The following is a 6,000-nucleotide window of genomic DNA, read 5'->3' on the forward strand; positions in this document are numbered from 1 at the left end:
AAAAAAAAAGTGTATTGAAATCAAAGCCTTTAAGATAATTGCTTCAAATTCACCGAATTTCATGTCAATTTACATAAACATTTACGGATATCCTGCTTGATTTGCATCATGTTATTGTGTAGTGTTTGAATGAAGAGTTTTTTTTTTGTTTTTTTTTTAAAGAGGGATGAATACTAGTCGTTGAATTCATTGTTCACCATTAGTTTGTATACAAATCCATGTGAATTAATATTAAAGGGATGGTACAGTATTGGTGGAGATGAGAATTGGGCTTTTAACTTTTTGTGAGATACGAAGAAAACACTAATGAAATAGTATAAAGCATACCATTTTAAGAGGAATTCAAAGTTTATTTGATGAAAATCGGGTTTGGAATTACTGAAACATCCAAAAACAAAGTAAAAACAAACCGATCGTAACAAAATGTGGGTCCCATACTTTATTAGAATTGCTCTGTTTTGGATATCTCAGCCATTTCAAAACCAATTTTCATCAAATAAACGTTGAATTCCTCATGGAATTACTTGCTCTTTCATATTCCACAAGAGGTTTCTCATTATCTCACCCCCCCCCCCAAAAAAAAAAAAAAAATGTTAGAAACCTGAAATTAAGTCTCAACCAAAACTATATGATTCCTTTGATATGACATGTAGCTCAGCCGCCAGATAACCAGTTGCAATTGGTGTATGTGTGAATGAGTGTGTGTGTGTGTGTGTGTGTGTGTGTGTGTGTGTGTGTTGGTTGTATAATGTGTATAATTTATGTGTCCTTTAAGTATTCCTTTAGCTAATAACCATGTAATGACCATAAAAGAGGCATGCGATTGCTGACGCGTTAGAATTATGACAAGAGCTTACCTGGGCATTTTTTTTTCTTCATTCCCAATTACACTCTTGAAGGTAACTGAGCCGAGTAATTACACATCCACAGCGCTTAATACTTGAAGCCAAAAGGAATCTTTCTGATGCTCTCAAAGTCAGGAAAAAAAGTCACGAGATTTAGTTTTTCGGTAATGAAATAAGAACATTAACTGTAAGTGCAGTAAAGTATTAAAAGAACAAAAACGAAAGAAATTTGGGAGTAGCTATATCATGTTAAGTGATGCGTCTTGAGCAAGGCTAATTCCAATAAAGAGGTCCGCAGCAGGTTGTCGCTCTCAGACCAAGACATGGCTTCCCAATCGTGGCGTTTTGCGACATTGTTGTGAAGGTTTTTGTGCGATTTACTTAGATTGGAGCGGAACATTATGCTTGTCATGATGTGGTGATTGGGTTGATTCATAACAATTCATAAACCTTGGCCTATCCTTCGACCCGTACCAGGTGTCTTTGACCAGCTGCAAATAAAGTGCGGTTTTTCAGGACATGCTGGTATGTTACGTCATAATAAAACACACCTTTACTCTCACGTGTTGTCCATGAGCGTAGTTGCTGATAATGAAGATCATATTTACTTTGTTCCTGATAATAGCATAGAACAAACAAATAACTGAACAAGGAAAGTCTGTCTTACATAAAACAAGTTGTAATTAGGTTTATTTTTATGGAGAGGATGGATGTTTTGCAATGTTTCCTTTTCAGGGTAAAACGACACTCCATGATTACGCATTTCTGAACTGTGATATAATGAAATACTTTAATGTTTGTTGTTCTCTTTCACTACGATAATAAAAATATCAAGCAATAGTATGTATTATCATGGTCGGACATCCGGGTATTTAGCGACGACTGGAGTGAAAACCAACCTGATCAGTGCATTTTTTCTTTTTGATCTACGTTTCTTCCATAATTGGCTTTGCAATTTCATGACATTTCTGATAATAGCCACAAGGAATAACACTGATAAACTACGTAGATCGAGGATTTTTTTCACGTCGAAGTAGTGTCGTCTGTATTACCACGTAGATTCGTATACACTATACGAACATGCACGCACAGCATTCACACCGATTCACACTCCAGCTCCGCACAGTTTCATGTACTGGACAGGAGAGCTGTTTGCTTTCACTCCAGCTGTACCGGAAGTGACTACATCTAGACTAAAAGCATTCACCCCTCCCCTCAATCCCCGTCTCTATTTAAGTGCTTGCCTCATTTTGAGATTAAACTCTTCAATTTAAACAATATTTCTATAAAAAGAGAAACTGGAATTATGTGTAATTCAATAAAAAAAAAAAACAACAGAAATTCCCCTGCTGGAAGAACACAGTGTCCCACAGTGTGAAAAGCAATGTGCAACAGAGTGTGAACACATTGTGAACCCAATGTGCAATCTCTTCACACTGTTAAATTCGAGCATTTTAACAGTGTGGTCACATTGTGAATCAATTCACAGTGTGAAACCGAACATTACTATGTGAAAAACCTGTGAAAAACCACACCACAGTGTGAAATAATCTTCACACTGTGGAATTTGAACGTTTTCACATAGTCGACTAAGTGAACACAGTATGAATACAATGTGAGGGACTGTGTTCTTTCCAGCAGGGTTGGCGCGACACGAGCTAACTACAGAATAACGAGGACACACAAGAATACAATATTTCACGATCAAATGATACATAGTGGCATATATATGAATGGAAACATAACATTTTGGTATCTTTTCAGCATGGAAAATCACCAGCCCTTTGATTCTTACGAAATGATGTTCGAAAATGTTTGTAAGTTCTAGGATTACAATGAACTTAGTATACACAGCGTTACTTGTTCAACCGCAGGTTCGTTAATCCGAAAATGACATGAGAGTTGTGATTCCGAACAAGAGGTTAATTAAGCCGAAAATGAAATAAGATTGGTAATGTCCAGGGCTTATCATTACGTACATTCTTTTTCATTTTCTGATTAACAAACCTTATTTCCGTTTCGGATTTACGAACCCTCGAAAAAAAACAAAAAAACATACGAATCTTTGGAATAATAAACAATATGGATTATTTCATTTTCGAGTTAACGGACTTCGGAATAAAACGAATTGCCCACATAAATCACCATATTTTTTTATTTATTAATTCATCATTATCATTATTATTTTTTTTTTAAAGAAGTGGTCTCCTTTACAACTGTCTCTCTCGAGACTGCACGCTCGCACCCCAACACTCCACCCCCCCCCTCTCTCTCTCTCTCTCTCTCGGGTAAAACTTTTATCGATAGATGACCGATGTGACCTGCTCAACAAAAGGATCCGAAAGTCGGGGGACTTCGATTATCTAAAAACGGCATGACATTATATTTCCTTACTCTTCCGCTCTAATTTCATATGTACTAGTATAAACGCGACACATAAAAGTACTCGGTTGCGGATATAAATGATTTTATGAGAGCATGTCGAGTGATCTAGGAAATCAGCGTTTCGAGAAAACCGCCTTCAAAGGCGGTTCATTCAAGTCTAGCTGCACCAGCGGTCTTATTACGCATGACTAATCAGTATTAAACCAGGATGCCACGCCTGACCAATGAGATCACTCCCTCGTTTCTAGGGGCGGAGTCTATCTGCGGCGCTAAATCCAAATTTTCGGACACGTTTTCCTTCCGTTGAATGTCGGAAAATCATGGCCCACAAAAACGCTAAATTTCTTTAACGTCGAAAAAAAAAAGTATTGTATGTGAATAATCATTATAACTCAGTTGTGATTATTTCTTTGTTTTTTTTTTAACACAAAGAGGAAATAGTATGTGTATTTATGATATGTATTAAACAGTTTAAACAGTGAACATATATGCCGTATATTTTACTTTGAGTATGCATATCTCACTAAACGCAGTCTATTTTGTTTCTTATAGAAAGTTAAACTTTCCAACCTGGTTATGCAACCTTCTATTTTGTCTCAAACAAATTGATCCTTAACACCTGGATAAGGCTTTGTGCAATAAATTCTAGCAGGTAAATGGATAAATATGCTAATAATAAAAACGGAAAGTATGAAACAAAAAAAAATCAAGCATTTACATGTATGGTAATTTATGATACTTCTGCTTTTTTAATCTATGTGAAATTCATTCGTAAGAGATAAATATAACAATCAAAGAAATTCAATTGTGAACTTGACTCACAAGTTGTCATGTATTTTGATCAATATTATTGGTGTGATGTCTTACTGTTTTTAAGTATTTAAACTTATTCTGTAGATCTATTTTTATTTGATTTAACGTATGCTTCTTGCACATGCAGCTGAGTCTGTTAATATTAGCCCATCTTGGTCACATGATTTACATTAAAGTGGGATGACACTCCTTGATAATTATAGCAACAAAAAAAAAAATCGATCAAACATCGATGTCCCATCCACGGATTGTAATGTGATTTCAGACAAAGTGGAATGACACTCCTTGATAATTATAGCAAAAAAGAAAAAATCGATCAAACATCGATGTCGTCCCATCCACGGATTGTAACGTGATTTCAGACAAAAGGTACAAGGCTAGTAAGCACAAACAGAAAATGTTACTTTCATTGCCATTTTAATTTCGGTCATGTTTGATGAACGCGCTCAAGCTTGCCTTTTCTCTCTCTCTCTCTCTCTCTCTCTCCCTCTCTCTCTCTCTTTCTCTTTCTCTCTTGCATCACTTTGATTCAAGTGGACCGAAGGCTTTAAGAAAATAAACTAAAGACCCCGACGTTCTATATATAGCCAAAAGAATGAGAACGCAGTTAATGTCTTTGATTGCTGTTTCTAACATACACACAAATCAACCTTGCAATCACTTCACGTCTGCGCGCGCTGGCTCGCAAAGTCACATGAATATCACAGGCAGGTGGAATGACAATCATAATGGAGTGCCGACAATCTATTTTCTTCTGTGAAAAAAAAATAGAAGCAACGTGTTGAATATTGCTATTTAAAAAAAAAACTGAGGCTTCCAATTAATCTAAGTGTTCATTCTTTTTGTAGAGTTTTGGATAATTACTGCGACCTTTTCCCTTATTGATTGGAAATAACGGGAAGAGTTTGTTTAACGTTCATCACAAAACCTTGGGATCACAACTCCATCGAGATAATGACGTCAGCAACCAATAATGAAAGAAATGTCAACCCGTCGTATTTGAACATGCTAAGAAACTGTTCGTCGACCAAAAAGACATCAGCGTATGTTGCATAAGACTTTGTCCTTCAATTTCCTGTTGTTCTTTTAGATCTGAGAGACATCTTTCCAACAGTGAACACGCATGCTAAAGATATATACAGGTTAATGTGCAATAATTATATCTTATAAGTGAAAAATTGAGCAAAGAAAATGGGATTCCATCGGGATGGAATCCCATTTTCTTTGCTCAATTTTTCACTAATAAATAATATTCTTTCTGGTCAGTTTTTCTGTTTGCGTTTGTTATAATTATATCTTGATACATTTCGGGTTGTAATCTGTGCTCCCATTTTCATGTAGGTACCTGTTTAGTGCACTGTGCCATAAATATTACTCTATTAAGACGTGATCAATCAGTGGGTTTCATCGACAGTGAATGAAAATGGTATCAATATCACCTTATTGACAACTGTGTATAAACACATCCACCGCAGTCAGTACGCTAATCATCTGCGCAATATTGAACCACATACATCTTTAAGAATTTATTGCATTTATATTGCAGTGTTTAGAACTAGTAGTGTAATTACAGATTAATCGGTGACAGAAATTGAACGAAACATTATTTTCATTTCATTAGTTGGTCAATTTTAGGAGGAGGATCTCAGTGCATATGGCATATTTATATAATGGTTTACAGTTCGTTATTTCGAAGGTATTTTATTCCGAAGGTTTGTAATACTGAAAACAAAATAAGGTTTGTGGTTCAGAAGGTTCATTATTACGCACCTTCTCTTCATTTTCGGAAAAACGAAACTTCAGAATAACGAACATTATTTCAGTTTCGGAAACAACAAACCTTCAGAATAACGCCAAATGCTTTGAATAACGGACCATCTTTTATTTGCTGATTTATATCGAACATCTACAGGTATGTAGGAAATAATCATGTGTGTTAATAACGTGAAATAACGAA

This window comes from Diadema setosum, chromosome 16, assembly GCF_964275005.1.
Source record: "Diadema setosum chromosome 16, eeDiaSeto1, whole genome shotgun sequence".
Taxonomy (NCBI): domain Eukaryota; kingdom Metazoa; phylum Echinodermata; class Echinoidea; order Diadematoida; family Diadematidae; genus Diadema; species Diadema setosum.